The 26810-nt window shown below is 44.3% G+C and overlaps 1 protein-coding gene across 9 annotated transcripts in view; it reads left to right on the forward strand.

The window, feature by feature from the left end:
- LOC116384620 (autism susceptibility gene 2 protein-like) overlaps positions 1–26810 on the forward strand; it is a 143050-nt gene that overhangs the window by 73916 nt on the left and 42324 nt on the right. The window contains exon 1 of one of the 9 annotated variants that reach the window (XM_031849459.1): positions 13928–13958. The exons of the other annotated variants lie outside the window; for them this stretch is intronic. The gene's annotated coding sequence lies outside the window, so the exon portion shown is untranslated. Of the gene's footprint in view, positions 1–13927; positions 13959–26810 lie in introns of those variants that run through there. 9 annotated transcript variants of the gene reach the window in all.

Consider the following 26810-nt stretch of genomic DNA (forward strand, 5'->3'; position numbering starts at 1 on the left):
CTCAACACCTCCCCTCCTCACAGTCTCCATCCACTTGAGATGAGCGCCAGTCTTCAAGAGACGAACACTCTGCAAACAATTTATGATGCCTTTCTAAGGAAGTCAGATCTTTCCTCCATACCTCGGGGACCCTTTTTCTCCCCCTCTCTTTTCTGCGGCGCTGCCAAAAGAACATTCTGATATGTAATCTCTGGCTGGAGGAATGGCAGACAGACAGACACATGTGCACACTGCACATTTGTTTTCCTGCTCTTGACCTACGATCGACTGTAGAGCTGCAAAGAGAGAGAGCGAGAGAATGGCTGCTTTACAACAGATGGTTCTCTTTAAGGAGCTGAGATGAAACTCTTTGTGTTACAAGTGCTCTTTGGTCTTTTTTGAGACTCCAATCGGTTCAGGCTCTCCTGCTGGGCTTCGTTCCAATGTGCTGAGGCCAAATGAGTGCATAGGCATGCATACAAGTACACACACTCTTTGGTATCTGATGAATGGCCTCACCTGTCCTTCTGCTTTGAGTTATTGAACAAACTGAGTTCCAGTCGAGGCTAATAAATTGTCCTTGGAATTGTTGGTGTAATTATTGCTCTTGCCATCTTACAATTTAGTTGGCTACATAGGGAGCATACATTTTCTTTAGCATTAAATATAACGCTGATTAGAGGGATATGAATTCCCAAAATGCATAAAGCCATTCATATAGGTGCAAGTAATTGAAAATGTTTAGTTCTAGTTGTGTATAATAGATGCATATAATCATAATCATATGCATCCAGGTTATCCAAGGTAATAGCAGTAACCTGCTCTGCCCATTGAAAGCAGATATGTTCAAATATTTACAGGGCTATTGAGTAATCCACCATTGTTATTATTGTGGCTGTAATGAATGTTCTCTGCACACGTCTCACTGTGCAGCTTGTTAAGACTGATATCTGGAGCCTCCAACAGATTGATGTTGAATCTGAATAGGAAATGGAGTGCGTCTGGCAGCCAAGGCCTGTCTCAAAAGAGAGGGGGGTAAGGGAAGAGGAGCGATAGCATCCCCGGCAGAGTGATGGCATCACTTCTCAAAGCGCACACGCTTGTGACAAGTAAACTGAAATCATCATTGATGTTATTTATTTTCAAATGTTCCCCGCTTGACAGGCGACATCTTGTTCGGCACGCATCCCAAGGGAGGCCGCTTCTCGGCTCCATCACGCACAGACAGCCGCTCTGTGCTGACACCAAAGCAGTGGGACTCACTAGAGACTTGCTCTGGAATTTGTCACAATCCTGCACCGCATGAAGAAAACACAAATGCACTCAGCTCCTTGTTTACACACATCCAGATCTGTCGCAATGCTTGTCTCCCACCTCAGCATCTGCCACCACACTAGAAAACAAGAGATTGTTTGCCCAAAAAAAGAAAAAAAAAAGAAAGTCCGTTAAAGATTAGATTTTTTTTATGCTAGATAAATGTCAATAAAAGTTTAATCTGTGGAAAGGGAGTGTGCCGCAAATGCCAAAGCATCGACTTCCTGTCTCTGTCTGATTAAGATATGACATATGGAATTTAGGGGTAAATTAACTGTCAAACTAAATCTTAAAATGTTTTCCAAAAGCCAACTCGAATCTTTATAAATTGGTGTTTTTGTAAGTTATTCTGCTTAATCAAACATTTATCTAAATAATGACTAATGACCAATGCTAATCGCTCCACATTACATTCAGCTCATTTTGGAATATAGACAGAGCAAAGTTTTCTTTGCCAGTTTTCCACTCTAATCCATCATAGACATCATAGCTGCAGTTTCAACACAATTCTTCTAACAACATACTGTAGGCCCAACAGCCGGGCCTATCTCTGCACAGTCAGGCTCTGTGTGTGTGTGTGTGTGTGTGTGTGTGTGTGTGTGTGTGTGTGTGTACGCTTTGCTGGCACGTTTGTGTGGCTTTGGTAGCATGGCCCATCCATTGAATGTGCATGGCCTCATTATCAGTCAGTAGCTGTCTGAGCTCAGGGGAGGCAGTGCAGATGAAGAAGCGAGCATGGCGGTGGGCAGGTAAACCAGCCATGAGCCAACACCAGAGCCCAGATCCCCCCCCGGCACAGCTCTGCTAAAGAAGTCCATTTGTCAAACGTGCCTCCACCGAGCACCGCCAGGGAGTACATTACTGGCTGGGGCCCCTGCAGGGATCGGTCCTCTGACTCCCAGCCACACTCACTCACCAGGCTGGCCGCCCAAGGTGCTTCCTACAGTCAGCAGTGACCAGCCCCCAGCATGCACTCATTCGATTGGCTCATTAATAAAACAGCCCCCACCCGAGAGCAGGGGACATGCTCCAATGCTCTGGACATCGCTCTCTCTGGCTAATGGGCCAGCCGGGAGAGGCCTTTGTCTGCACCCGACTCCCTCACATCCTTCAACATGTCGGACAAGACAATGCAAGGAAGGATGGAGGGCTTTGACTGTGTAAAGCCCAGATCATGTTGTATGTGAGCCCAGGCCAGAGCTCAGTATTCACCGTAGACCTCAATGTGTCTTCAGACTGGGCAAGTGCCTGAGCTTTGCTCCATCAATCCCACTTACACTCACTTGGCTGAATCTCAGCAATTGTGTCTCCTTCTCAAAATGATTATGGACTGGCTGGCATGTGTCACCACCATAAAGCTTACTATGCATGTTGCAGGGATTCCCACCTCCATCCACCAACTCTTGTTACTCCTCTTACTTTGTTAAGCCCAGACAGTGTGAATTTAGCTAGCTTTTGTCTTTCTCTCACTCTTTCTGTTTTGCGTGTTTAGCACGGATAGAAGCTGCTCTGATTCACAGCTGGGCTCCTGGGGGAGAAACAAGAGTTTTGTTTGTGTTGTTGTAGGACGTAAATCTAACAAGAGAGGTGAGGATGGAGCACTAAGCCTTATGGATCCCTCTGGGGTCTTACTGAGCCCCTCACTAAATAAATCTGAATTGAAAATACATATGGAGCTGTAAACCGTTCACATAAAGGAGCACTTGTTCTCCTCGAGGAGAGTATCAGATTTACTGGCTCTACGGTGTGTCGACCCGATCTCACCCTTGTACATTAAAACAGGAGGCGCGCGCGAGAGAGAGAGAGAGAGACAGACACACACAGTTAGTGTACATAAAGTCCACTGACTGAAATGTTTTTGTGATATATCGAGCAAAAGCCAGAGAGAAGTGGCTTTGCTTTGACATCAATCTTTGAACCTCTGCATGAGGTGGTGGTCTACATTTACTGGAACCCAATAGCTAGCTTTCCCCTGCAGCTCAAAAATTAAATCTCCAGGGGACCTAAATCTGTGGCTGTTTAGAGCGCAATTGTGTTACCGCTATTACCTTAGCTTTCTACTTCCTGTTTAGCGGGAAGAGAAAGACAGCTAGTGGAAAGTGCAAAATCGGTGCGATAATATTGGCTGACACAACTCGCGGGAAGAAGGGGCTCTCCTCAATTATTAGTTGACGGAAACAGGCTCGAGATTTATGAATATCCCCAGGTGACTTAGAACAGGTCTAGTCACTTCCATATGTGACCCTGAGGCTGAGTGGTTGACAGGGCCCTTCCAGGCCGATTAGGCTCCCTGGCCCTAGCTGCGAGGCCTGCCTTGTTGGCAGCTGGGGGCCAGGGGAGCGTAGCCTTTTGAGCTCAATTGGTAAAGATCACAGATGTAGAGGCCCGATGAGGGCAGCCAGTTGCTGGTTCGCCACAGCCAGTGAGTCTCTCCTCCTTGACACTGGGTTTACTGTTACCCTCAGTCCCTTGAAGAGGAAATAACAGAGGCACCAATTAAAGCTTTAAGACATTTAATAAAAACCCTCTGTTCCCTTTAAAACATCCCAGTTTAATGCTTGTTTGTCTTTACGATGGAACCCCAGTCAGCTGCCATCGCTCTGTTTTCTATTAAAGAGGGATCGAGTGGTTTTGTGTTGAGTTTTTTTTCTCTCCGCCTTCTGCAATCTTTCCCCTGCTTTCCCACTCGTGGGTTGATTGCTATACAAACAACCTTTTTTATTGCTGAAATATGTACTGTTAGTCGGGAGGAAGTCCAGATTTTGTAGACTTTTGAGGTAGTAAACAGGTTACCCCTGTGAACATCTGCAGCCTACAATAAGTACACTGTCTGTACCGTTAAAGTTGTTTGACCAATCACAATACTTTTGCAAACCAAAAGGCTTCTCTGATAATTTGAGTGTTTTCTTTATGAATCAAGCCATTGCAATCCCTAGGAATATAAAAGCATTTCTCAAGTCAAACAAGCTTTCAGGCAGAGAATAGTAAAGAGCTTTAAAGGTGCAAGAAACGAGATTCGGAGCATTTCAACTGCCTCTCAACGGCCCTCAATATGGGGACAGCGAGCCAGCGGTTCACAACTAACTGTGTGAGTTTTTACCGAAGGGGGAACTGGGTGGACGATGTGATGTCGCTGTCATTGGGGATGGCGTTATCAACTGTTGCTGCCATATGAGAACACACGCGGTCGGCTCAGCTATGACCACAAAGCAAGGAGAAGCTCAGATAACTACACACACAGAGAGCGACATTCTCAGGCTTTGTTCTCTGCTCAGGTAGACATGACGCCACTTTTTACATAATCAAATAGTTGTTTGCTGCTTTATTAACGCTCTGAATGTTAAATACAGGGAAAAAGCAGACCCCAGCTGCAACTCTTTAATAGCCCAACCAAAGATTTTGTACTTTTAATGCAGTTACAGTACAGTGGTTAGATGTCTTCATCTATTATTTAATAGTGATTTTGTTGATCAGATTTTTTGTCTTAAGCTGCACAGTACAAAGTCTGCTTTTGTGTTTTTCTCCCTTTCTGTGTGCGTCACCTCTCCCTAATGCAGCTCAGCATGCATGCACTTAGTCTGGGGATTTCTGTGTTATTGAATTTAGATAACCTGTTAAGTGGAAAGCCTTACTGAACAGAGCTACGTTATAGTTTGTGTGAGGGAAAGGAAATATTAAGCTCAAATAAATGGCATTAATGTGAACACCAAACACAGTGAAATAATTCTAAGTCTGAAAACGGTGGACTTTATGCATCCAGTCACTTTTTAGTGCATGGAATGAAGTTCAGGCAAGCAGGAAGTTGTGATCAACACCGCTGCAGCAAGTCTACAAAGACACAATGGAACAAAGGAACAAAAGACCAATATGAAACTGATGTCAAAGGCTCTCAGCTTCTGTCTCTGGGGCTGTTCTGGTGTAATTAGCGAGGAAGGCCCTTGCCCTTGCACCAGTCTTCTATCAACCCCCCCCCCCATCCCTGCTGGGGTCTGGCATGAGGAGGGCGAGGGCAGCTCACTTGGGGGAATGGAAGGAGTGGTTGTTCGGGGTATGTCCCGAGGGAGGACGGGGTTAGAAGTCATAGCAGGCCTGTGGCTGCTATGACGATGAGCGAAGGAGCTGTGGTGCAAAGAGGCTTTTCTGGCATCATGACTGAGCTCCCCGAGCTAAAGTGCCTAATCCATATTACATACACAAAGGCCCCGCAGATTAGCAGACCTCTTCATCAGAATGAATTAAACTTATCAATTTTGAAAGGGGGATGGGCATAAGAGTCTAGAAAGAAAATGGGTTTTTACCAAAACCAGCTGAGAAGACATTTCCTTCTAAGGTTCTTTATAGGTTAAGATATTCAGGTTGAGAACCTTAACCTCTGATGTGGAAGCCATTAGTTTGGAGGGCAAGGGTCTTCTGGCTAAGAATATAGGATTTAGTACTGACACACACAATTATGGCTTAAAATGGAAGCCATCTGACTGGTGTTAATGGCTTAACTCATTTGCGGTGACTCATTTCCACACTGGCTGAGGTTTTAAAACTAGGCGAGCAGTAAAATGGGTTTCTTGTCGCATTGTTACTTCCCGAAGTCCTTCAGTATTAAGTAATAATGGGCCTTAAGCATGGCCTCAGTTGGACTGTACTTTATATAATAATGAGATGTGATTGAATAAAGACAATTGGTGTGCTGTAAACGGTTGAAATCTAATTTCAGTAATTTTCTTGGTTCTTCGCCATTAATTTGTCATTACCTAGTGATGGTATTCCAGAGACTCCTCATGCTCCCGGTACAAAGGGGCTATTCTTCAGTGAAATGCCAAACAACAGTACAACAAGGGTAGTGTATGAAGAGGCATTCACAAGCTTGATTTGTTGGTTGATTAAACTATAAAGTTCAGTTAGTGGTGTCACACACTCATTGCTTGTGAAATGGCTACTTTATTCCAGCCTGGCTTTTTTTTAAGTTGTACATTGGTTCCATCTCTGGCTCTTGGTTTGCTGGTGTTTAGCTCCTCGGATCACCTGACTGCAGTTAGCTGACTTATGGTTTATTTCTCCAAGTAGACTGAAGTTTTGAGCACCTATGAAGTTTGCCACCAGTTCAGTTGAGGGATCAGTGTAAACAGCTGGCATCTCAGTTCATAATTCAAATTACATTTTGGATGATAATGTGATATTCCTAGCCAAATTTAATTTCAACTCATTGCTGTTGATTTGTGTTTTGTAAGGGGGACTTTTTTGACCATTTTCCTATTTGATGGAGGCTTGTTTCCTAATATTAGATTACTCAGCTACTGTCTCTGTCACATGCAGAAACTAGGCAGCTGTATCGATTCTATCATTGGAAAGTTGTTGTAATATTAACAGGTAACAATCCATACACACTAAAATAAGTTGAAAACAACAATCTTTAATCCCTTTAAAAAATGCTAACCAACCAACCATCCGTTTTTATTAGAAACGCTCCTCTCGAAGTCTGAAAACGGGCCAAGGTCACTGCTACCCAGAGAAAGCTGCAGCGTATCTCTTTTATTTTGAGGAAAGAATGCGCTATGTACAGAATAAAGAGCACAATGTTCCTGTTCCACATCCCCTATGAGACAAAACTGTGAATCAATAAACGGCACAGGGCATAGTTAATCTACCCACCACCATTTTAGCCTCTATTTTGAGCATGAGGGAAGTCGGCAGCCATTTTGTTTTCCTATTTTCCTCAATGGCTCCTGTGAAAAGCAGCCGCCTGTGCATGGAGTTAATTAAGCCATAGTTTTAGAGCCATAATTGATTAAATCATAGAGTCAAAATAGAAATTGCGGTGCCCCAGCAGCTGTGTCTTACTGAATTAAAACCAGTGGCATCCTCTGCTGGTAAAAGGATATGTTAATAAGGCCTTGAATGCAATCAGATTTTGTTGTTTTTGTCCTTTTTTAAGCCTAACACTTTTCCTCAAGGGGTCTTATTATACACTTCTGTAACACTAGAGAGTTAGTGTGCAACTCACTGGGAAGCCAAAAGACCCTCCCCCAGCTCCCTTAAATCTGTCAAAGCATCTGCCTCATCCACCCTGGCAAATCCTTTGACGTGTGGGGCTAAAGCGCAGGCCTTGTATCATTCATGAATGCTGGTGGATTTCCATATCTGACACTACGCTGACTTACTGCTGGGAGCACTTGTGCCCACATTCAATCCTCCACCGAGAAATGCGGCAGCATATGGTGACCGTGAAGAAGTCGTGTGTGCACAACTGTGCTTCAGAATGCGCAATCATGCACACACACACACACACACACACTCACTCACCCTTTTTGGGTTTTGTATTTTGTTACATGAGGACATTCACTATGTTGCAAACGTACAATGAAAATCAGAAGTTGGAATTTGCAGGACACACATACAGGATTTCAAATAATATGTACTTTATATCCTCTGTGGTTTCCATCAACTCTCTTATCCGTGCTCCTTGTTGCTCCCTCTCTCTCCCTGCTCTTTTCCCTGGCTGCCCCTATCTCTGCAGTGCTTATAGTACAGGGAGGTAATGATGAGAAATGGAGTTATAATGCCAGTTGTTAAACCTCAGGTCGCACAACAAATGTGCTTCAGAGACCCTGCATTTGTCTCTGACTGGATTAGGTCTTTGCTCTGGTAACCCTATATTTAATCTTACTCCTGCCTCTCCCGGCAACTCTGTGTTTCTCATGGTAACAAATATTCTGTCATTTTCTCCTGCTTATGTCTTTGGCCATTGTTGCACCTGCACTGCTGCAGAGTTTTAATTGGCTTTCAGTTATCTGTTGTTTTCTGATACAAAAGGAATGGAGAGTCATATACTTATCTTTGTGTCTGTTATCCGTGCGACTTGGCCGTGAATGTCAGACGTGACATTAAAAAATAAGCTTGTCTCGCTGTGTGAGTTGTTCTTAGCAGGAACCTGGACACCATTGCTGCGTTATTGCCTTTTAAGAATCCTCTGTTGGCTCAGACATTATCTATTTTCCCCAACAGCTCAGTGTGGCCTTATTGTTCCTTGTTGATTTTCTGTAATAGAAGGTCAGACAATATCCTTTTTTCTTTCTTTTTGTGGGAATTTTGTGCAGTTATAATTCATGCCTTTACAATATCTATTCAGATTCACCGACAGCCCACAGTGTTGCCTTCAGACTTTTAGTATTTTTATTGGACAATCAAAAGACCTTTGACCACCTGATCAGGAAGTAATGGCAGTTTCCTCCAAAGTGCCACAGCCTACATGCTTATTATTCTCAGAGAGCACAAGAAGTCATAGAATGTTAATAAACCGGGGCCAGTCTGTATTAAATTATCAATGTGCATGAAAAATTCATCTCGAAACGTCTTTCACACTTTCTGAGTCGGAGCACAATTCACTTTTATCTTGTTAAAGGAATGGAAATTTTATTACAAGGGAAAATGACACCACTTGTTTTTCATTTTCCGTTTCACATCCCAAGCAGTGAGACAGCTCTGATTATTGCGAACACTTTCAGTGTTCACGCATAATTTGCTAGGGTTTGGTTGTCCTGTATGTGGGCTCTATATCTCTGGAGCAAGTGGCATGGCTGTCCTCTCAGAGTGAAACGCTGCAGTGAAGCATATCGGAGGTTTTTATATTGCAGGCACCCCACCATAAATTACTTGCTAATCTCACTTCTCCTATTTCCATCTTCTTTTTGTGTGTAAATTATACCATGGTGGAGACAAATCAGTAACAAGACCACACAAGGCTGCGCCTTCTGTTTTCATGTTTTTTAGACAAGAGCAGCAAAGTCTAGTTTCTGCTTCCGTCAATCTGCCGAACAGCTCAAGAGGATGGAAAATGAAAGCTGTGGGTCTATAAACAATCGTGTATCAAATGCAGGATCTAGTTTGCACATCTTCGTCTGCCAGCATTTGGAAGAAGATAAAGGACGTCAAGGTGACATGTGCATCCTTTTGGAGGAAGAATAAAGACAGCAATGTCCTTGCTGATTCTATCAGTGGGAGTCATTCTTTACCTTGTTCATTGAAAGCGGAGGGAGCGAGGGAGGAAGGCCGTGAGAGGGTGGGGGTGGAGGAGAATGAAAGCCAGAGAGAGCATAACATCCCTCCTAGAAACACTAGTCTAACCGATGCTGTTATCAGCTCCCAACTGCTTTTCCTCCCTCATCGATCTGTGGGGTTGGGCAATGCAAATGGCTGCAGCTAGCCCTGGGTATTCTACCATCAATGGAGAGTAATTATCTTCGGCAACAACCAATATTGGATTGTTAAGCCTCAGGATAAGGTAGCCGGCAGAGCCTTCAAACAGTCACTCACCTCTGTGGGCTTGAAGGCTGATGGATGGATCAACTGGGACTAGCTGCTAGAGGGGCTCCCGAGGCAAACTAGCAGAGTTACCAGCTCTCATCTCCCTCTGCCCTAGCAGCGCAGCCCTTTGAATCCCAGAGAAAATTCATTTTTAATGTGCCTGGCGGAGGGCGCTTTTTGTTCTACATCGCCTCGATCAATCAGGACAACTTTTCATGTCGAACAGGAACCTCCAGAAACATTTGCCACGAGGGCTTTGATGAGCACAACTTTCAAGACGGTTAAAAACGAGCTGCCTGACAAGCACTACACATGGAATAGATTTAGGAATATGATGTCAGAGAGTAGCAGACTACATATAAGGGAAAATCCATTACTGGTACCGGAATTCATGGATTCCTATATCGTATTTTTTGTTTCTTTAATCTTATTAGGCCTCTTGTACACCTCTAGAGCTATATCACTTTAAAGTCCTTTACTTTTAGTTGGGTCTCCAGAGAGTGCTTCAAAGTGTCTAACATCCTCTGGCCTCTGTTCTCAGTGGCACCACTTGAATTCTGAAGTACTCCGGCGCTCCAAATGGATGACCTAGAAATGTTGCCCATATTGAAAGATGGGAGTCATTGAATAAGGTGCTCATTCTCATATCGTTGGTCCATCCTACTCGAGCCCCCGTAATGAAGAAATCATGGCTTCTGCCAGGCTCTCTCCAGATAGAAATTACGATGCAGAAGAAAAATGGAATAAAACATGAATATGTTCCGTTTTAGTGGTGACAGCCTATGTTGTGCCACTCCACCATAATTAATGGCAAGGATTCAAAGTAGAAATAGATATATAGAGATAAAATATACATGTTTTATAGCCCAAATTAACTGAGCCTATAAATCCTGTATCATATGAGGCGTATGTCAATTCAGTGAATGCTCCATGCTAGTGTCTCCATCCCTTCATACAATATCAATACTTTTAGCTTCACTAAAGCATACACTCAATCCTCTAATTCTGAAATCAGCTGCTGGGCTAATTTGTAGTCGCCTGCCCTCAGGCTCTACTTCCAAATCCGGGGGATGAGCTGTTGGCACTAAAATACCATCCTCCAAGAAATAATTCGCTAATATCATGATATTAATCGTTCTCATCGTGGTCAATATTAACACTTCCTGTCAATATTCTATCTGAAAAAGGTGTATGCCCTCACTCCTTTGCCTAACAGCTTTTACTGTCCATGCACCTCTTTTAGAAAGCTGTCGAAGAGGAGGGTATATGTCAGATGCTATTTCCACAAGGCAGATATTTGGACCAGGCCTCTAGATCCACTCAGTCAATGCTGGCTTACCTGAGATTAACTGTTCTCCAGGCTGAGACCGGCAGCATTAGTGGCCCACCACTGAATGGTCGTGAGGCCAAAAGCTGTCTGTTAAAGTGCTGAAGGACAGAAACTACACCCAACCTTTTTCCCAGAGGTGATGTAGTGTAGTGGTTAGACCCCTACCTTGGGAGCTATATGTGGTCTCAATAGCTTAGGACTGAATCCTACCAGAGCTTCTCTCATATGTCCATCTGAACTGTCTCAAAGATATTTGCGCTTCTTGTGATTGTTCTCAATAAGAAACCTTAAGCTGCGTGAACGGTATCTTCAAGCAGCGTCAAAGCTTCTGTATGTATAATTAGCTCACGCATTGCAACCATTTTCTGACCAACAATAGCCAGCCTGCGTTAATACCCGCCCTCTACACACTATGCATTTTCCAGCTTTGCACAATGTTGCAACTGTGAACAAAACCCCAGTTGAACTTCGATGTATGGGTGGAACATAAGACACAATTGGGGGGGTGGGGGGGAAAGGCACATTTTCTCTTTTGATTGCTACAAAAAGGATTCCTTTAAAGGAATACTGCTTACTGTGTTTACAAACCATCAACAGTGCACCAAACACAATGTTTGCACCAGGTTTTCATCACTGGGATGGAAGAGAGATGGGGGGAAAGCAGCTACGATGTGTCCCTTAGGGGTGATGATGCCTTTATGGCTTAAACATCTATTGTTTCCTCTAGCGTCTATAAGGCCTGTTTTTCAGGATGCCCTGCTGGTCCAACATCTGCTTTTCTGTTCCAGACGTCGTCCTGGAATGTTTCCCAGGTTTAGCGTCATGTATGTTCTTCCCTTTTGGTCACTGACTTCTTTCAGCTGCTTTTTGGTAAGCTGTTACTTTCTAAGATAAACAAAATCACAGCCAATTGCTCTATTGACCAAAGTCAAAATGTAGTGCCGTCTAACTTCAAAATGCTCCTGCACCTTTTACTCTGACCTGTGTGTGTGTGTGTGTGTGTGTGTGCGCGTGCGTGTGCCTGTATGTGCAATGCCCTCTGTTTTTAATGGAAGTCTGTCGGCTTGGGGATGGCCGTTAATCACAGTCAGCTGGGAAATAATTACAAGGCTTGCATTCCTGACACAAACCCGCATAGTAGGCCATAACTCTTATTGTTGTTGCACACGAGACAGTGCCTAACCTACGGGCATTATGTATAAATGCCCAGTTTGGGGTGGGTATCCCAGTGTATTATTTATCCATCCACAATACTGTATTTATCATTCTTTATAAAAAAGGATTTGTTTCACAACAGAGCTGCCATTCTCTTGGGGGTATCTGTGGAGTATAACACAGCATGGCAGAAAGTAAACACCAATCTTCTACTTGTCTCCAGAAAACTCCACAGGGAGGTGGAGTTGTAAAGGAGCCCCTTACTCTGCCTTGGCATTTTGCAAGCACAAGCCTCTTTCAACCTGACTTCAATCATGGCTAAGTTAAGCAGGCCATAAGAGTGAACAAGATAACCACAGGGCTAACTTTGTAGGAGACGTCAAAGCTCTATCCCCCTCCTCTTTAGCCTCAGAGAGTTCTCCTTTTAAAGTACATTTTAAGAATAACATCTTCACTGTGGAAAAGGAGCAGATGGATACCCCTTGCTCTGTCAGGACTGATGCCAAGCCATACTCCCCAGGCTACTGAGTGTTTTAGGGAGTCGTTGCAGCCTGGAGGGGTCAATAGGGGGATTTTTAGATTTTTGGCCACTTTCAATTTCTGTGTAGTTGAAGCGTATAAGTTACTAGATCAGGATGGTGATTGGACATATTCATGAATTAGAATTTCAAATTGTATTTTAAAATAAATATTCCAACTAACACATTCCTTTGAAAGGTCCTGTGCTGCTACAATGAGTTTGATACTAGAGACTTAATATGATGTATTAGGCTCATGAATAAGATCAGTGAAGAAGTATGGGTTAACAGCACATTTCTGGGATGCTTAATGAAACTACTGCAATCACCTAATGGAAACAAATCTGCAACTCAATTATTAACCATACACAACACACACGTACAGTTCTGTGCTGAATCGTGCAAAAAATATATATGTTTACATGTTAAGAAATATCTAAACCAAATAAAATTAGGATGTATAAAGAATATATTCTCTTGCATATCCGGTTCAACCTAGCTAAATAAATAAAATAAAATAGATGATTAAAGAGTTCAAAGTGGTTAAAAAAATCCTGGGTCCATTATTGGGAATAGTGTTAACAAATCAGATCAAGCCCTCGTACATTGATTGCTCTGGTCTCGTCCTGTCCTCATTTTCAACAGCTGCTGCCACACACACAGATTCTCTCACACACACACGTACACACACACACACACACACGCACACACACCCTGGCTGACGCGCAGCGCAGCCCAGTCTCTCTCTGTTGCGCACGGAGAGCAGGTCGGAGAGGAGCGGAGCGCACTGCGTTTTTCGGGGACTTCTCGCCACGCTAAACGCGCCGGGATCGTGTGGATAACCGTCAGATGATCCCTCTAATTCACGAAAAAGCATCCGCGCGGCTCTTGGATATGTATTCCGTCGCATTTTCTGCTTGAGATCGACAAATACTTGGGGGAATCTATTGTGAGCGATCTGTCATCGGCGCTTTCACTATCCGACTTGGAACCCTGTGAGAGGCGCTCTGGCTTGACAAAGATCAACTGTTTTCTATCAAGGAGACCGAATAATAGCCGAAAGAACTTTAGCGAAGTCAAAGAAACTGAATTTTCATACTATTTCCTGAAGGTCTCGCCGCTTTTTTTCTTTCGAGAGACGGAGAGGAAAAAAAAAATCCCCTCCAGTGAAGATTTATTGTTCCGGCAGGTTATTTTGTGTGCATTTTCTCATCGTCGAACCGTTGAACAATGCATTTTTTTTCCAACTTGGATTTAACCTTCATAAGGCTCGCATAGATATCTGTATGAATGCGTGTTCTTATTTGCTCCAGTCTGGGTGATTTGGATATCCTCCGCGACCGATCGCAGCGCATTTGGACTCGGTAAGGATTTAATGAAATTCCACCGATGCTTTTTGTTGCTTTCATTGGCTTTCAGGGGAAATATCCGCTAACGACGATTAAGAACAAACAATGTGCACAGTTTCCGTCGAAATGGGAAAAGCTGGTGGCCTCTGTGTGAATACGCTGTTCATTGTTCGGGTTTTTCTCCCGTAGAGCCCGTCTCCGCCGGTGGCTGGCGCATTTCCCTTTCCAACGAGGCGCCCCGACCGTTTTGTAAGCAAAGATGAGGCTGGAATAACATCCAAACTTACTTTACACATTATTCATTTAAAACCAGCTTTTACCTTTGGAAGGGTTGCCTTTATTCTGAGTGGAGGTCCTCCACACCGACTGGTAGAAACTGAGGAAGTTAGACTGGCGGGTGTTTTTGGGGGAAAAATAGATATTTTTTGAAAATGTGAAAAATTCGTCTGAACTGTGGGTTATGATATCCTATGGGATATGAAGAAATTTGGAAGCATGTTTTAATATTTAATCATGTTGGTTTATCACAACATCACTGCTTGTGAGCACAGTCCATATAACGTTTTTGTAGGTCGGCGTCTTGTTATTGCAGTATGCTGTAGGTTGTTATCACGCACTCTTAAATCCACCACGCAGGACATTAACACAATACGAGTCTGTCCCGTGTCTGACTTATACAACAACCAGAGGAGCGGTTTAATTAGGTTATCTTTCCCCATCGCACCCAGGAATCCCAGCCACCAAGGTCAGACTGGATCACATGTTGCCTGTTAATATTAGTTCAACACTTAGTCTGTAGCCTACAGTAACTTTGTTGTCGCTTACTCGTAAATCATAGGGTGTTATTGCTTTATACGAGTGCCTGCCTCTAAGAAGAATTCGCTATAACATTCCCATAATAATCCTATAGGGGCTTAGACGCGCGTCGCAATTGTGAGTTTATAGTGATTTGCCCTACTTTAAGCTCTCCCAGGGTATTACTTTAATATTTCCATAGGGACCTACAAGTGTTGTGTTACATAGCAACTCCATAATCTGTGCTATATGTGTTGTCTCCTTTAGGTTTACTTTAATGTTCCTACAGTGGTATATAGCAATACTATAAATATCCCACATGATGGCATTGTCTGTCTCTTCTGATGTCACTATCGCTGGCACTTTTCCGTGAATTTCGTAAAACTCATCTGAATGACACCTTTTAAAGCTCACTGTCAGGCTGAAGGTGTTGTCATGTTTGAAAATATATCCACACTGGAATAGAGAGGTCGTGTAATAATAATGTCTTTATTTTAGGCTCTTTTTTTCCGGGCACATAACTACAATGGCTAAATCTAAATTCCATTAAATATATTATATTTCATCTGTAAATTAAGGTAAAAAATGATGGGATGGAGGTAGCTTTACTCCTAAATTGACTTGCATTTGGGTAAAACACATGACTGACGATTGTAAAAAATTATACCAGTTTCTATTTGCAAAATGACAGAGAAATGAGTCTTTGTACTCATTGTTATGCTTGCCAATCACTGTCTTTGACTGTGCTGCAGGCTCCAGATAGATAGGCTAAGTTTATTTTATTTTTGTCCTGATCAGGACTGGTGCACAACCAGCTGATGCGGTCAATGATGAAGTCACAATAAAATATTTTTAGTCCATTATCTCTTTTTTTTTTATTGCCTGTTAGTTCTGTATTTATTTGGATTGTAGAGTATATGACATTGTTATACCAGTCACTTTTCAACCTGATACTTCCACCACCTACATATTAATATATGTATCTTTCTCCGCTCCCCAGCACCTATCTGTAATCTACTGCAGATGGGGCTCTGGAATTAGCTTTGCAAAAACCTCTCTTATTCCTATCTTCAAAAGCCCATTTATCTCTAGCGGAAAGCTGATAAGAGACAGGCCTGCTTGGCAAATGTGATAAGAGGGTGAAAAATCTTCCAGCTATTTGTAATGTAAGAGTTCAGGCAGATCACAGCTGGGGAAGACACGACAAACCCAGCATCATGAGACTAATGCCTTGTGCCCCCTGAAGCCTGGATATGAGATAGAAGAAGAAGAAATGGAGATTTATTCTGGATCTGTGCATGAACTCAGAGGTGAAAAATGAGTCGTTCAAGAAAATAGCCCAAGCATTTGGATGCAACACCATGTTCTCAGCGGTGACGACAGTGCCTAAAACCTCAGAATTATCGGTATCATAAAGTAATGCCTCAGCCTGCTAAGTTATTTTGAGTTGTAGCTTTGAATACGCAACAATCTGTGAGTTAACATAGGAAAAAAAAAAAAAAGATGTCAGATAAATATGTTGTTGATGCATTTAGGTTTAAAGCTGTGCTTAGGGAGGAACTTGTTCTAAAAGTATTGTAAATCCCAACTGGAACCTGTCTAAAATGTGGAGCTAATCCAAATTGGCTTATACTCAGAGACTTAAGCTGCACTGTGCGAGAAACTCCAAGAAATATAGAAGTGGGTTGTGCTGTGGAATTGCAAAACAACGTACCACTCATTCCGCAGACCAGTTGGGACCAGCGGTCAAAGAACTGTACTCGGCGCTTTCCCTCGTGTTCCCGGAGTTCTCTTCTGAGCATCAACACTCATGAATGTTTCCATGGTGCTGAATCTGATTTGTGTAGATCCAGTGACACAGCTTCCGCCAGTGTGCATGATACAACTAACATTCATTTGTTGGTGCAAATGTAGTCTTCATATTAAAAAAATGTGAACTGTATTTGTTATGATGTGTACAGCCTTTCACCAAATTCCCTGTCAGGGAAGCATGTAGTTCTCTCATTCCCAGACTTATGGGCCACAGGAGATGTAGATTGTTCCGTCATGTCATTACTGTAAAACAGATGACACATATAGCATGTGATGTTATTCATACTTCAAGGACACTCCCCGAGCTCCACTACTTGTGGGTCCACAGTGGGAGAATGCAGAATTTATGCTCGTCCCTGTGGCACTTGGATCTACATCTTAATCCTGACTAGGGACTTGCCATAAAACACTGTCTCTACACCAAAAGCAGAGGGAGATTTAACAGAAGAGGAAGCCGCAGTGGAGCGAGGCGTTTGGCAGGATTGTCTTTTAATGCACGCTGCAGAGATGTCTCTGTTTTTAACATTCAAGTTATAAATAACGCAAAGGGACGCACAAGGCCAGCGGCTATAAAGGGACAGGGAGGTGTTGTCAAAACAAAATACATTTTCTCCGCTTTTTTATTGCATGGCAGTTCTTCCAGTGCTGGCTGTGTTATTAACTGCGCCAGACGGCGGGGGGATTTATGTGCAGGTCCAAATGGAAGTGACCAGTGACCTTTCTTGTGGCGTTAGCCAGCTCTCAAACTGCCAGACAATGGACTGCTTCGACAATGAGCTGCGGCTCTTTGTCCCTCATCTCTTCCTATGTGAAGTTATTTCCTAAATGTGGGCATCTGCTGACTTAGAGACCTGGGGTTTGTGTCTCTGCTCTTCTTTTTTTTTTTTTTTTTCTCTCTCGGCTTGAAATGTCAACTGTGGGCTGCACAAAGCAGCCATCCAAGGTCTTTTGAATACCTCCAGGTAGTACTGAAGTCATAGGTCAGCCAGTCACTCAGTCAGTGGGTAATGTGTGTTTCATGCTCTTAGCTGAATGTGGTGAGTTCGTTGCAGGAGCTGCTGAGCAACACAGGGCCCCCAGAGGCCGGGTGGAAGGGGAGCGGGTCACAACGCTAGGCCACAGCGCTGTTACAGCCACACTCCTATGATGTTGCTATTGTTGTTTTCTGCATCCCCCCCCCCCTGACAAAGAAGTCCCTCTTCACTTCAAACAGCTGCTAAATCCCATACATATTTCAAAAGCGCTCTCCCTTTAAATCCCCCCAGTCCTTCTGCAATTAGCCATTGACAGCAGCGCCTAGTGCAGTTCATGATCTAATAGAAGAATGGGAGACAAACTAGAGGTCCTTTGATTCTCAGCTACTGAGCATCTCTTGCTCTCAGCCTGCTCATTGGGGTCGATCTCAAAGAGAGGTTGAGACACTCGAGTGAATTCCCCCTCTTTTGAAGCTGCCGACCTAGGTCAACCTGTAATTCTGGCAGCTGGCCAGTTCCTTGCCTTCCCCTCACTTCTCTCTCTCTCTCCCTCTTCTTCGTCTCCCCTCACGTTTTTCCAAACTGTGCCTCCCCGAGAGCAGGTCGTGTCTTTTGTTACCTTTTATGAGGCGTAATTAAATGTGCACGGCGTGGCACAGTGTTTGAGCAGGAACCCCAGGCGTGCCATTAGCCAGATGTGGCTGCTCAATCCTTAATGATAGAGGAACAGAGGCGGAGGAGACGAGCCCAGGAGTCCTTCATCACGCCATCCCGAGGTGTCGTGTGGGCCTAATTGCCCCATCGTTTTGTGCACCATACGAGCCCCCATGACACCTAGCTTCATGCATTCATTATGTATTCTCCCAGTGCTACTTCAGGCTGTGCTGTTCATGTACAACCAGAGGTGGGTGGTACGTTGCAGCTAGGCTTTTAGCCAGCAAGTATGATTCACGAGGGGAGTTCTTAACACCTTTGTTTTGAACATTGCACGCAAGAAGTGGGGTGATGTACTGTGCTATTCAGTGCATTAACAGTTTACAGTGTCTGACTGGAGAGGGTGTCATTGCCGTGTACTGTCATCATGTGAGACTGTGAGAGGGATGAAAGGCACATTTGTGCGATGCAGCAAGTTGAACATCATTATTTGTATTCAGTATTTTTGGCATTCAGGAGAGGCTGTTGAGTTCTGTCACTCCATGTTCTAAATGCTTGAGAATTGATGTACATTAGAAGAGAGGCCAACCAGAAGAGTTAAGAAGCCACTTTTCTCAAAAACAACCTGCTTGCCTGTCTCTGCCGAGGGGCTTTGAGAGTGCTATGGGATCAGAATGACAAACGCTGACTGATCGGCTCACATTCACACAGCGTTTCCTTCCAGCCTTGCCTGGGATCTAACTATTGAGAGTTCTCATATTTCCTCCTAAGCCCTTTCACTCACGGTGTATTAAAGCCCCCATCCCATCCCACTCCACCCCTCTCCCCGTCTTTTAATCCAGCCCGCGTGTTTTTCCCCCTTAGTAAGCAGATTTGAGTCGGGAGCTTTAATTAGATGCGTCTTCTCCAGGATGTGGATGTGTCGGGTGGTCCATGCACAGCCTGGGGAGCGTTGGGTGGAAATGGGCCTACATGCCAAACATACGGCACCCTCGCTGGAAAGCAGGCCCCTTCGTTAGTGAGGAACTGACGAGCTGCCGCTCACATTTGGGTAATTAACACCGCCACAGATTGTGGAACAGCTGTGCAATTTAGCACTGTGGCAACACCAGCGAGTCAAGAGAGACTCTGCAAACAGAGGACAGCTATGAAGTAGATTCATAGAGCACCTCACTCAGGCGTCATCCAAGCTCTCTCCAGTGGCCAAACATAACGCATATCCTCCGCCACTTGGCAGAATTGCATGAGGAATTATTAAAATCACATTTTTGAATTTTAGATGACGGATACTTAGGCAAAAAAACAGAAAACTGTCATTAGAGTTCGGATGCTTGCAGACTGTGTGTTCCACAAATAACTTAAAACAGAAACGGCTTTTTTTGACAATCTGCAGTCAGTATATTTCAACACCTTCCTTAAAGTCACGGCCATGCGGAACAACAACATCTAGCATGGCTGCATCCAGATTCTGTTTCCATGGACAATTTACAGCCAGGTTTTGGGGCTAGTCATCGGCCTTGTCTACAGCTGTGGAGAATAGATGGGCCGTGTGTAAAAAAGCCTCTGTACTTTCTCGCCATGTAATTTAAGTTGCCTTTCATCTTTCTTTTCTTGGCAGTGGCTGTCTTGCCCCCATAAAACCAAATTATATGTGAGAAGTAATTAAAGCATCCTGGTCTCCTTTTTGTTTCTTTTTGATTATAGTTAATGCTTACCATTCCGTCCTCCACTTTTATTTGCCTTGTTTTTTTATCCCCACTGATCCTCAACATCTGGTTTTGGGTTTAACCGTCGGGGAGTGGTGAGAGTGTGGGGGGAAAAAATGCTGGTATACATGCAGTTTAAGCTCCAGTATTTCTCTGTCGGCTTCCACCTGATCATTACCAAAATAAATACAAACATCCTGGGATATTTGGCTTTCTGTCAAGCTGGAATCCGTTTACAGTGGCAGCCCAAGATTGTCAATTGCAGAGTAAGGAAGGCAACTTGACCATAAGCGATTTAAAGCTAGTTTACATTTGTGTTGTATTAGTTAAAGTCCGATTTCTAAAACAGTAGGGTTTTTATGGTGAGTGCAAAGAAGCTATGGAGCCGTGTAGTTAAGTGTGAGTCTTGTAGGATTGAGCCCTGTTGCCTCTCCTCCTTCTCTGGCCTATCAAGTGTCAGTGACAGTGACATGCCCAGGGCTGTCAGCAGGCCATGTCCTGGCTCCGTGCTCCGACAGAGAGTGAATGGAGAGAGCCCAGGGAACTTGTTAAATTTCTGCTAAGCTAGGCTATGCTGACTTTGACAGGAGACATTTCCTTCCAATCTCCTCAGGTCCTCTGCCGCTATCATCAACCACAACTCGGCGAGTGAACAGGCCAACAGAGACGATGCAACGATAATAATGTGAAAAATGTCTATCTGTAGTAATGCCAGGTGAAGGCAAACGGACAGGCAGGCAGCCAGCCTCTGCAATGTATTCTGGGAGGCTGGGCAAAGCCCCAGTGGGGCTGTCATTTATTTATCTATCTGCAGTGTCTTGAGAGGTGAGGAGAGGAGAGATGGCAGAGGCTTCGCTCTACCAGAGGGGGCTGGCCGGCTCTTGAGGGATAGGAAATATAATTGGGCTGCTCTCACTCTTGGCTATGGCACCAATCGGACGATTCTCCCTCCCCGTCTCACCCACCCACGTTGCTTGCAGACATAGCTGAGGAGATGAGGCAGTGCTGGCCTTTCAGGCCCTGAACAGGGATGACCCCAAACAAGACTTGTCACTTGTGCTTACAGTGGCATTTATTTGATCGGAGGAGGTTTTTCTTCCTTCCTTCCTTCCCTCCCCCCAGCTCTCTCCTCTGCATTCTGCCACTGCCTCCCTTTCTTTGGCCTGATCTGTAATGCTGGAAACTTGAATGCAGCTTGGCTGGGGCTACCCACGACTACTGCTGTGCAAGGAAAATGACTCTGCCGTGAGGGACAGGCCACCTGTTAGTGACAGGGTGAGGGCTGAGCTGACAGAACAAGTATCACTGTCAGAGAAGCAGGTTGAAGTCTCTCCCAGCAGGAGGGAGAGGGAGACGGGTGTGTTTCCACATGGCCCATCAGCATTACAGTGCCCCACACTTGCCCACTGCATTCTCCTACTGTGACCCAGTACTTTAGAGGCGTTGCTATGCTGGTAAAATAAAACACTGGAAGTAGAATTCGAACTGGAAATGTCCCGTCCTGCCTGTTTTGTGTGAGTGTGCAAGCATGCCTGCGTGTATGAGTTTCTTTGATGGGACGCAGGGGGTGTCACAGTGGTTGATGATGTAGGTAGAGCGCCGAAGCCTGTGAGCACATCGGTTTCTAATCGCGCATGGAGGTATTGATCTGTGGTAGGTGCAAGTGCACTGTACCAGAAGTTCATTCCTCCCCACAATGGCATCCCGCCAGGGTCCTGTCAATCTTGAACGTGGGCGACGGCCTGGCCAGGGATCTGAGTATTCAGAGAGCCCGTACAGGGGTGCAACAAAGCAAACTAGGTTTCCAATTACATGTTGGTGGGTGGCATGTGGTGAATGCCACACAGGCCAGCTGGCAGCAATGCACTTGAGCATTTTTTTTTTTTTTTTTTTTTTTTTGAAACATGAACAGTAGAAACAGTAAACAGGGCTGGCAAAATGTATTATCAAGCAATGGCTGTAGATCCTTCACTGACTGTGCTCCAACCAGTGTGTTAAAGAATATCTACAACAGCATGAATAAGTCATGATTTGAGCTAACACCCCACACCCATCCTCCTGTGTCCAGACTTACAGCTTTCAACACTTGATTAAAGCCAGTTCTCTCAACTAAATCATTGATTGTAGTCACAGAAAAAGTGTAAAGGAAAGCTGCTCGCAGGGTTTCTCCTGTAGACCCCCCGCATGACGGGTCATCTTAGTTCTGCTCGCTATAATGTTCACCTTTTTCATTTGGGACTATTTACCTTGGCCTTCACTATCCAACCACACACATCTTTACCACTGAGAGACATGAAATGCAAACACACTTTCTTTCCCCTCCTCTGCTGAATGAATAGCATGCAGTATAAAGGCCCTGGAGCCTGGACCAACTAATCCAAGGATTCTCTCAAATGTGAGAAAAGGCTCCTTGAGCACACAAGCTGCTGCCTTGACTTCATCTGTTTGCATATCTCTTATTCAAATACAGACAGGAGCCACCTGAGCCAGGCCAAGTGTTTCTAGATGTACAGATGTTGAAATGACTTTAAAGGAAAGAGGGGTTGCCATAGAATTACCTCCGAAAAACAAGTAGAAGTTTCTAACATTTTTGAACGACAGATGACATTTTTTTACTAAGTCTTTCATTTTTATTATTCTTAATGATTTCTGTTTTTTTATAATCAAGTGTCTTTTTATTGTCTGATTTTATGTTTAATGTGTTCCATTTTTATTTTTTGTAAAGCACTTTGAGCTACATCTCTTGCTCTATGAATTAAGTTGTCATTATTATTATTAAAGGACAGCTAATTCAACCACTTATCAACGTGGCTTCCACACTCGGTGAATAGAGCAGGCGTCCATTTGAAATACAGACAACTCTGCATTTAAGAGGTTGTTTAAGAGTGAAATTGTCAGGTTGGTGTTATTGACAGGAAACTGGTTTGTTAAGGCGATGCGCTGCTTTTGTAATGAGCTGTTTAACCTAGCCTTCATTGCAAAAAAAAAATCAATCCAGTGCATTATGTACTCACACCCCAATAACATCACAGGAGCCAACATACTGGAGGTGAAAAAGAATGGCCTCTGTATGTGACTTGGCGTCCTTTTTGCTCATTTAGTCCACTCATACGCAGACTCCCAAAGAAAACAAAGCTTTTAACAAGCTCTAAGATATTCATTGTTGCCATCATGAACAAGCCCAGAAAAGAGTATTAGTGCTCCAGGGAATATTCTTTGCCTGTTGTTTTTCCTTACCACTTAAATAATTGAAGGAGCTGCATGTAAGACAAAGTTGCACTCACTTGCTTCATTATATTTTAATCCAGAGCAAATGATGCTCTGCATACACTACACATGGCCCACCACATTTAATAGTCCCTTCTGCAGTGATCGCTCATAAATCTGCTCTCGCAATGGAAACACATCAAATATATCCTCCTCACCCTGCCCTTCTCTTCTGTCCAGGGATTTGTGTTCGGGTGGCTGCCAGATCAAATTCCTCCACAGGTGTTATGTTATTATCAGAGATAGCAGACGGTGGGTTTATACAGAGTTCACTAGCTCTCAGAAAAGCAGAAAAGCTCACAGAATAGACAATTACGCATTAGGATGGTATTATTGTGTAATTACCGGAAATGCAGTTTGTTGTGAGTGCAATAATGAGCTGAACTCTGACCTCCATTAAAGAATTGACAGGCTGTCATTACTCTGTACAGCTACATATATCTTAAGCCCCATGCAATAAATAACTATTTCCCATACAGTTGCAGTAGTGACTGACCATTGTAATTGAAAGCCGCCACAAACATGGCCGCTGTCAAGGTCAGGTCACAGTGTGGTGTGTGAGAATGATGTTACACAGTAAGTGTGAAGTCTAAAGCCATAAGCTCTCTCACAAGGTCCCTGCAGTTGTCGCGTTGGCGTTAAACTAGCTTGTGCTGGACTCCCTAGAGGTACGCAGTTAACTCGGCACCCCCCCTCCATCACCTTCTCCCTTACAGAGCAAAGCTCCCGGCATGTCCCACTGATATGTCATCATGGTTATTTATACACTCCCAACCACCCCACATTAAGTCACACATCTGGACTGTCAGTGACAGATGACAGAAGAGCTCAAGTGCTATGCCATGTCATGAAAGAAAGGTGTGTGTGTGTGTGTGTGTGCGGGGGGGTCATAGCTCAGATTAGAGTGAAAACCCTGTCGCAAAGAGAAATATAAAGATGTCAATGAAAAGACAACATCAAAGTCAAAAGGATGCATTGCTGTGACGAAGCAGTGGACGTACTGTGAGCTGCTGGGGTCCACATTCTATATTAAATGTCTGCTGTAAGCTCAGAACACAACACACTGAACAGAACAGACCTCAGCAGCAGCTTATATATAGCAAGAAGCAAATACTACAACAAAAAAAGTCTCTTTCCTTCCAGGAGCAATCTCACCTCTGCGTTTGGTAATGAAATGAAAGTCGGTCTATTGTACAGTACCTCACACCCCAACAACCACCACTGTCACTCTCCCCCTTTTATAAGCGGTGCAGGTATTTCTAAAGGTGGCTGCCTGGGCGTTGGGTGTCCTGTCCAACCCTGCAGTGAGGCCTCAGGGGGTAGCTTGGGTTAAAGCTGCCAGAAACCTGAGTCCTGATGTCTGCATCAAAAGTAAATTCCACTTAACGTGCCACATCCCTTTCTAACATGACCTGGGGGCTTTGGAGGTCTGAGACTCCTTTATATAGTGCATACCGTGTTTGTTTGTGCTAGCAGGGTTGGATAGTGTGGCTTAAAGTGGCAGGGGGATGGTAATGTGAGACCAATGGGACGTTTCCCTGCCCCATTTCCAGTTTTCCACTCCCCTTCATTCCTTTTTCAGGACAAGTGGCTGTATTGATCCTGATAGCCGGGCCGACTTCCTCTGTTGCAGCAGGCATACGAGCAAGCTGCCAAGATGAATTCCTAAATTCCTGTCAACGTATTCCAGCTGCTGTTGTAGTTTAGGAGAGATACTGTTACAAAACCAGTATCAACAACTTCACACCCCCCAATCGCACAGATAAACTGAGCTCAGCAGAGAGCGAAGCTGAAAGGTCAGGGGTCACAGGCATCAAGTGTGTGCACGGTGTAGGGTTTAGGATGCAGAATGACTGGTGTGAGAATCCCCCATAGGTTTCTTAGCCCACTGGTATTAGAACAATATTTATTTGGGTTAGAGAGGAGGTGATTCATATTTCTCAAAATCACTGGCATAGTACGGGTGAGATCTGCCTCTTGCTGCGCATTTTTTCCTCTCATTAAAGGTGTCCGTGCCCAGAGGAGCAAACCAGTGCCTTCCACACATTTCCATGTAGTGCCAGCTCTGCCTTCTCTTCTCTTTGTGTGCTGTCTTTCACTGCAGAAGAAATGCACTGTGTGTGGGTTGAGGCAAGGGAAAGGGTCACAGCTTTTTTATCGCTGCATTATTTAAGATCCTGCCGAGTTTGTTTCCCCCCCCCTCTTAGCGAATTCATCCAAGTCAAAAGCGCAGTACAGTCTTAAGAGAGAGGAAGAAAGGAAGAATGTAACTTGTGTAGCCTGAGGTGGGCTGTGACTCACCTAGACATTGTTCAGATGGAGTGGAAAAAAACAACAAGTTCAATCGGAGTTTCTATTGAGCTGTGCTTAAAGCCACCTTTCTCTTAACAAGCTGCAGTGAGAGGTGGTTTGCCTACCAAGCTTGCCTGCAGCTCTCCGCAGGGCGATTATGTCACGACGGGCCAGTCGGAATGATGTGTATCTCTCTGTTAGAAGGCAGCTCTACTGCAGAAATGGCTCTGACTAGGAATATTATTATTATCTCCAGGATCCTCTCCACAGCAACAACGGTGCCGCATTGTGAGAGCTCTGGAGAAAGCTGTTTTTGAAATAATCTGCCTGCCTGTTATCCTGCCTCTCAGACAATAACATCCAGGAAGGCTTTTTTTTACTTTCCACCCACCCACACTGACAATGGGGTAAAGGCTTTACAACAAAAGGATGATGTGGATATGGGGACAGTGAGTTTCCGTGACCCGTCCTATCATACCTCTTCACAGCGGCCCCAAGGGAGCCGGGATTTGGTTGTGGCTGTTGACCAGCCAATCGGGGAGCAGTGAGCCGTGTCTTAAAGGGCTATCTGCCATCTCAGCTGCGAAGAAGCCTGGAGAGCTAGGAGAAGCCACCGGAGCTCTGATCTATATCAGGGCCAGAGAGTAATGACGAACAGCCCCCTGATTCCACGGGGAGATTACCTGCCGTTCTTATCGCTGCTGGCACACATTTCGACATTAAAACGGAAAGGGGGCCACGCCCTTTCCATAGTCGGCTTTGCTGAGCCAAACAGAGCTACTGCTATCACCTGCTTTTGTTTTTCCGTCTCACATTGCCTTTATCTTGCTGTCTTTCTCTCTCCTTCCTCATTTCCATGGTCTCAAACAGGACTTAATCATAGTACAATGGCTGTGCCACACTGACCCTTATCTCACCCTAAAAGAAATACTACTAACTCCCTCTCCTGGTGCCCCCCTTATTCCCCTAAGCCTGACAAGGGGGGGGGAGCTACGCATGCTATTAAACCACTGAGCCTGGATCTGGTGTTGCATTAATTGAGTTAAATGGATTGCGATGGTTGAGATGATTTGTCTGTCGGCTTTTATTGCCGCAATTTAGACTGTGCCTCATTGCATTATGCCACTTAATGAGAGCCCTTCGCAGGCGTTTTGTCTCTGCTGGTATTAACATGCACAGGTTCACTTCACAGGAGAAAGTGGGCATTAGCTAGCCCTAATTTTCTGCAAATTCTAGTCGATAATCAACTGAAAGCAGTTCCCCTGACTCTGTCACTGACATTTTATAATGCTATACCTGTTTCTCATGTCTTTTTTTTTTTTTGTTACTCTTTAATCTGTGGGGCTGGAGTTGTCTTTCCCTATTAC

Source organism: Anarrhichthys ocellatus, unplaced genomic scaffold, assembly GCF_004355925.1.
Source record: "Anarrhichthys ocellatus isolate YVR2014 unplaced genomic scaffold, GSC_Weel_1.0 scaffold9, whole genome shotgun sequence".
NCBI classification, from domain to species: Eukaryota; Metazoa; Chordata; class Actinopteri; order Perciformes; family Anarhichadidae; genus Anarrhichthys; species Anarrhichthys ocellatus.